Source organism: Chrysochloris asiatica, unplaced genomic scaffold, assembly GCF_000296735.1.
Source record: "Chrysochloris asiatica unplaced genomic scaffold, ChrAsi1.0 scaffold00004, whole genome shotgun sequence".
In the NCBI taxonomy this organism is placed as follows: Eukaryota; Metazoa; Chordata; class Mammalia; order Afrosoricida; family Chrysochloridae; genus Chrysochloris; species Chrysochloris asiatica.
In genome coordinates this window covers 37,021,433-37,029,034 of record NW_006408522.1, presented here as the reverse complement: position 1 = coordinate 37,029,034, position 7,602 = coordinate 37,021,433, and the positions used below count along the sequence as shown (strand labels likewise).

Here is a 7,602-nt window from a genome sequence, read left to right as displayed (position 1 = left end):
CATCATCCGTTAACTATCTTCAGAACTAGTTAGTGTGCCGATTTTTGTTGTTTAGTGGTTGATTTCCTAACTAGGTTGAATTTTTCTCCTCTACAAAGAGGAACCAATACTGAAGTTCTTTCCTTGTGGGGTTTGTTCTAACAACACTCACTTTTGGACTTGCTGTCTGGGAGGGGGCACAGCTTCTTCTTGATCCCCTGCTAATTACTAGGGGGTGTTGTGTTAGGTGACATCTAGTATAGTGGCCTGGAGAAAATCAGAGAGGTGGCCTTCAAAGTGGTTTCAAAATTTACCCTTTTATTGAAGTTTTTTTAGGTCAATTATGTGTGTTGACTAAATTTCCCAATAAACTTTTTTATCCATCTAAAAAAACACAATAAAAAACCTAATTGCATCAAGATAAAACACAAGACAAAATGACCAATTAAGTAATGCTATCCAAGTGGATGAAACATAGCATTCAATTTCACAGATTCTTTTTCCAAATGAAAATGTACAGTTGCCCTCATTTTCAGATGTTACACATCCAACTGCTCTCATGGTTTATTAAGATGCAAAATATTGAACTTCCAAGTAAATTATGTCCAATGTTTAGGATGCCTTTAGAACTATAGTCTAACAGTGTTGTTGTTGTTGTTAAGTGCCATGCCGTGGAGTCAGTTCCAACTCATAGCGACCCTGAACAGGGTTTCAGAGGCTGTAAATCTTTACGGGAGCAGAAAGCCTCGCCTTTCTCCCACGGAACAGCTGGTAGTTTCGAACTGCTGACCTTGCGGTTCACAGCCCGATTCGTAACCACGATGCTACCAGAGTCTAAAAGTACAACTAACAAAAAGCAAGTATTTTGCTGCCTCACAGAATCCTGGTGGCACAGTGGTTAAAGAACTAGGTTGCTAACCAAAAGGTTGGCAGTTCAAATCCACCAACCATTCCATGGGGAAAAGATGTGGCCATCTACTCCTGTAAAGACTCCTCTTAAGTGCTGTTGAGTTGGTTCCTACTCATAGTGACCCTGCAATAGGGTTTCCAGGAGCAGCTGGTGAGTTTGAATCACAGACGTTTTGGTCCAGTGTTTATCCTACAGCGCCATACTAGGAGATTACAGCCTTGGAAATCCTATGAGGCAGTTCTATTCTAGCCTATAAGGTTGCTGTGAGTTAGAACTGACTCAAAAGCTGTGGGTTTCTTTTGGGGGGAGGGGAGATTTGGGGGCTTGCTGCTTCACAGCAGGAAGTAGATTCCTTTTTCTAAGTAGAGTTCCAGACATTCCATGTGTTTCCTATAAACACAGGAGAGTTCCAGTTTAAAGTAAAACAGCCTAAAAACATAAAATGGTCAACAACCAGTGTCAACTGCAGAATGGTGTCGGATTGCCCAAGGCTATGAGCACAACACACAAGTTCTTCTTTCCGGCTTTATACAAAATTAACCACAAAATCTTAGGCCAACTGTTTCCCTCCGTTTCTTCATTTGCCAGATGAAGATAATAATATCTTCCTTCACAGAATTGTTAATAAGGTGATCATTAAAAAAGCCCATTGACATAGTAAGATGCTCCCTAAATACAAATATTAGTGCTAACAATAATTATAAAGGACTCTAGTAAGACACGGAAAGGTGGGACAGAGTCTGCCTTCAGAAAAAGATTTTCTGTCTCAGCCGTCAGTTCTTCAGGGTCTGCCTCAGCTGCAGAGAGCTGATGGGAGAGATCACGTCCTTACTGAAACAGCCTGAATTCAGTGGTAGACCAAGGTGGGGATCAAAGACACAGTCATTTCAGACAACACGGGACACCCGGGACTGGAGACATGTGCTCTACAGTTCCCTTCTGGATCCACAGATGTCTGTAGGGCCTGCCTAGCAACTCTGCTTCTCCCTCTAACCAAGCCTGCTCCCTTCCCCCTTCCTCCAATAGATGTAGATTCCAAAATGCATCTTACAACCCAAACATCTCAGCACTACTTGTAAAGAACCCGAACTTCCACACTCTACTTACTTACTTTGGAGATTAACTAGGTCAACATAAAACATAACTATATATTTGGAATGCCTAGAATGATGCCTGTTAAAGCTACTTGATTTGAAATGATTCATGATTCTGTTAATTAGCAGAAGTATGGTTTTTATTTCACAATTAAGTAAATGAAGTCTAGCTGATAGTTTAAAATCCAAAGTTAAACTACATGCCAAGTTTGAACATTCAACTTTTTATCCCAAGGAACTTTGAAAGTTATGAAGATAAAAATTAAACTCATAAAACTGAAGTGGCATATTTAGTATCATTATGGTGTTACTACAATGATGGTTGTTTATTGGTCCAGTGGTGAGGATTTTTGTTTTCTTTACATTGAGATGCAATCCATAGAGAAGGCTGTGCTCTTTGATCTTCATCAGTAAATGTTTTAAGTCCTCTTCACTTTCAGCAAGCAAGGTTGTATCATCTGCATATCACAGGTTGTTAATGAGTCTTCCTCCAATCCTAATGCTACATTTTTCTTCATAGAACCCAGCTTCTCAGATTATTTGCTCAGCATACAGGTTGAATAAGTATGGTGAAAGAATACAACCCTGTTGCACACCTTTCCTAATTTTAAACCATTCAGTGTTCTGTTCGAATAGCTGTCTCTTGGTCCATGTACAGATTCCTCATGAGCACAATTAAGTGTTCCAGAATACTCATACTTCACAATGTTGTCCATAGCTTGTCATGATCCACACAATCGAAAGCCTTTGTGAAGTCAATAAAGCACAGGCAAACATCTTTCTGATATTTCTGAGAAAAAATTGAAGTTGTCAAGGACTTCATTCTTCATGGATCAATTATCAACACTCATGGAAGCAGCAGTCAAGAAATCAAACGACATATTGCATTAGGCAAATCTGCTGCACAAGACCTTTTTTAAGTGTTGAAGAGCAAAGACGTCAGCTTGAAGACTAAGGTGTGCCTGACCCAAGCCATGGTATGCATGCGAAAGCTGGACAGTGAATAAAGAAGACACTAGAAGAATTGATGTATTTGAGTTATGGTCTTGTAGGAGAATATTGAAAATGCCGTGGGCTGCCAAAAGAACAAACAGATCTGTGTTGGAAGAAGTGCAGCCAGAGTGCTCCTTGGAGGCCAGGATGGGCAAACTTAGTTTCTCATACTTCAAATATATTGTCAGGAGGGACCAGTCGCTGGAGAAGGATATCATGTTTGGTAGAGTGGAGGGTCAGAGAAAAAGAAGAAGACCCCCAACGAGATGGATTGGCAAGGTGGTAGCATCAGTGGGCTCAAGTGTGGCAACAATAGTGAGGTTGGCCCAGGATCGGGCAGTGTTTCGTTCTGCTGTGCATAAAGTCGCTATGAGTCAGTACTGACTCGATGGCATGTAACAACAACAACGATGGTGCTAGAGCAATGCTATCTATAGGGTAGACATCTATATGAAAAACAGATGAACTATTTCCTGTCCTAATCACTATACAAACTCAAAACAAAACATTAAAACTTAGTAATAAAAGATTATAATAGATTCACTTTTTCAGGTTATCTTTCAAGACTTATTGCTCTACTTTTACTGCACACAAAACATTTAACTGTATCTTGTACAAATAAATTCTAAAATAAGAAAAAGATCATTAATAACATCTATACAGTTATTTTTGGAGTCCTGGTGTGGTGCTATGGGATAATGCACTGGACCACAAGGTCAGTTTGAAGAACAAGGTCGGCGCTTCAAATTTACCAACCGCTCCTCAGAGACCCTATACAGGGTTGCTATGAGTCAGAACAGACTCCACGGCACTTAACAACAACAACAACATAGGGTTACCACCCTAGTAATGTGGTGGTTAAAGTGCTCAGCTGCTAACTGAAAAGTCAGCAGTTCAAACTCACCAGCTACTCTGAGACAGAAAGATGTGGCAGTTGGTTTCCATAAAGATTGTTGTTATTAAGTGCTGTTGAGTTGGTTCTGACTAATGGTGACAGTTTATAGCATTTCCAAGCAGGGGCTGGTGAGTTTGAACCACCAACCGTGGTTCAACCTTGAGGTCGAGTGCTTATCTTATTGCGCCATCACACCAAGACTCTTGGGAAATCCTATGGAACACTATCACTGTGTCCTACAGGGATGCTATGAGTCAGAATAAACTTGATGGCAACAGGATACAAGATAGTGTTATTTTCATATATGCACACACAATTGAGAGTGCAAAAGAAAGTACAATAACCAAGACAACTGTGATACCCTTCAGTGTAGTTTCCAACGTACGTTCTGTTTGGAATCAAGAAATCAACAATCTAAATTTTAGCCAGTAAAACTAGTAGAACAGACATAGAAGGGGTAGAAGATCCATTCATGAGATATTGTTGTTGTTGTTGTTGTTAGGTGCCATTGAGTTGGTACCAACTCACAGCAATCCTATGCAGGATACTATCAAGGCTTTATCCAACTAGAGCTACTTACCGAATTCAGATCTTGTTTCAAGGTAAAATCCGTTCTTGAAAGGAATCTTTTCTCCAACCCTCCTGGACCAGAAATTAATATGAGGATGCATCAAAAATTATCCACACTCTGACTGTAGGATTTATCTTAGTCAACTTTAAGAAAAGACAAATATATCATTTTTCGACATCATCTCCTTTCTTTTCAATACACTTTGTCCATCTGTCAACAAGCTTTCATATTCCATTATTTAAAAGTGTTTTAGGCTGAGCTGCTAGCCACAAATGCATTGCTGTCTTCACTTCTACAGCAGGGGTGAATCTTCATCATTGAAGGGCTGCTTTCAGGGGACCAAACAAGTGAAAGTCTGGTGGAGCAGGATCAGGACTACAGAGAGGAGACTTTGTTGTTGTTGTTGTTGTTATTGTTAGGTGTCATCGAGTCAGTACCATCTCATAGCAACCTTATGCAAAACAGAATGAAAAACTGCCCGGTCCTGGGCTAACCTCAAAATTGTTGCCACGCTTGATGCTGTCACTTTGCCAATCCATCTTGATGGGGGGTCTTCCTCTTTTTCTCTGACCCTACACTTCACCAAACATGATATCCTTCTCCAGTGACTGGCCCCTCCTGACTTATTCAGAAAAATATGTCTGAAGTATGAGAGACAAAGTCTGGCCATCCTGGCCTCCAAGGAGTACTCTGGCTGTACTTCTTCCAACATGGATCTGTTTGTTCTTTCGTCATCCCTTGGCACTTCCAATATTCTCCTCCAACACCATAACTCAAATGCATCAATTCTTCTACAGTCTTCCTTATTCACTGTCCAACTTTCACATGCACATGAAATTACTGAAAATACCATGGCTTGGTTAACGTTTTCTTCCAAATTTTTTAGCATTGATGAGTGAGTGCCTCCAGTGCCGCCTTACTTTCTTGAAAGATTTCAATTTTTATTCTATCAATTCCCAGTGCCTTGTTCTTTGCCAATTCTTTCAAAGTACCTTGGACTTCTTCCTACAGTCTCATTGGCTCTTGATCATATGCTACCTCTAGAAATGGCTGAACATTGACCATTTCCTTTTGGTACAGTGACTCTGTGTACTCCTTCCATCTTTTTTTGATGCTTTCTGGATCATCCAATAATTTGCCCAGCGAATCCTTCAACAATGAAAGTTGAGGCTTGAATTTTTTCTTCAGTTCCCTCAGCTTGAGAAATGCTGAGCGTGTTCTTCCCTTTGGGTTTTCCTAACTCCGGGTCTATGTACCTTTTGTTATAATATTTGACTTTGTCTTCTTGAGCTGACCTTTGAAATTTTCTGTTCAGCTCTTGTACCTCCTCATTTCTTCCATTTGCTTTAGCATCTCTTCGCTGGAGAGCAAGTTTCATAGTCTCTTCTGACATGTATTTTTATCTTTCTTTCTTGTCTTCTTAATGACTTTTTGCTTTCTTCCTGTATGATTTCTTGATGTTGTTCCACAACTCTTCTGGTCTTCTGTCTTTAGTGTCTAGTGTATCAAAATTTTTCTTCAGGTGATCTCTAAATTCAGGTGGAATCTATTCAAGGTCATATTTTGGCTCTCGTGGCCTTGTTTTCATTTTCTTCAGCTTCAGTCTGAATTTGCATATGAGTAATTGATGATCTGTTCCACAATCTGCTCCTGACCTTGTTTTGGTTGATGATATGGAGCTTGTCCATCGTCTCTTTCTGCAGATGTAGTCAATTTGATTTCTGTGTATTCCATCTGGTGAGGTCCATGTGTACAGTTGTCTCTTATGCTGTTTTAAAAAGGCATTTGAAATGAATAAACCATTGGTTTTGCAGAATTCTATCATGCGATCTCCAGCATCATTTCTATCACCAATGCCATATTTTCTAACTACTGATCCTTCCTCTGTTTCCAACCATTGCATTCCAATCACCAATGATTATCAATATATCTTGATTGCATGTTTGATCAACTTCAGACTGAAGTTGGTAAAATTATTCTATTTTATCCTCACTGGCTTTAGTTGTTGGTGTGTAAACGTGAATAATAATGGTATTAACTGGTCTTCTCTGTAGTCACATGGATATTATCCTATCACAGACAGCATTGTACCTCATGACTGATCTTGGTATATTCTTTTTGACAATGGATGTGACGCCACTTCTCTTCAATTCGTCATTCCTGGTATAGTAAACCATGTGACTGTCAGATTCAAAATGGCCAACACCAGTCCATTGCAGCTCACTAATGCCTAGGATATTGATGTTTATGTGTTCCATTTCATTTTTGACGAATTCCAATTTTCCTAGATTCATACTTCGTACATTCATGTTCCAATTATTAATAGATGTTTACAACTGTTTCTCTTAATTTTGTGTTATGTCCCGTCAGCAAATGAAGGTCTTACAGGCTTTAATCCATTTGTGTCATCATGGTCTACTTTACTTTGAGGAGGCAGCTCTTTCCTAATCGCATTTTGAGTGCCTTCCAACCTGAGGGGCTCATTTTCTAGCACTATATCTGACAGTGTTTCTCTCCTATTCATAAGGTTTTCAGTGACATACTATTCGCAAGTAGTTCATCTCTCCTTCTTCCTAACCTGTCTTCATCTGGAAGCTCATCTAAAACCTGTCCACTGTGGGTGGCTCTGCTGGTATTTAAAATACCCATAGCATAGCTTCCAGAATCACAGCAACTCAAAAGCCACCACAGCATGACAAACTGACAGATGAGTGGTAGAGAGACAATGCTTTACCACCTCAAAAAGGAGTTTTTGCAGAATGTCAACAGTGTGAAAGAGGTGTGGGGATGTGTGTTATCATGCAAGATTACAAAGTCCTTGGATAATCCATTTAATCCAAAATTTATGCTTCCACTCTTTAGTGAGCAATGTTGATTGTTGAACCTTTTTCCTGACAGTGTTCTAGGACTGGACCTTGAGAAACCAAGAAAACTGTAAGCATCAATTTTCCAACTAATGGTTGACTGTTGATCAGTTTCTCAGTCAGCAATTGAGGATGTTCCCATTCCATAGTCTGCCATTTACTCTTTTTTTTTTTTTAATGTTTTGTTGTGAATTATATGATAGTTTACATGAGAGAACTTTAGTTTTACATTCATTCCATAGTACATCATCTCATTGCCATGGTTCCAATCCCCTCCATGCATCACCAACCAACCA

At 39.6% G+C, this 7,602-nt stretch overlaps 1 protein-coding gene across 1 annotated transcript in view; it reads right to left on the bottom strand.

Moving 5' to 3' along the window:
- The window catches only part of FSIP1 (fibrous sheath interacting protein 1), a 200,548-nt gene that overhangs the window by 83,151 nt on the left and 109,795 nt on the right, over positions 1 to 7,602 (bottom strand). The gene's annotated exons all lie outside the window — the stretch shown is intronic.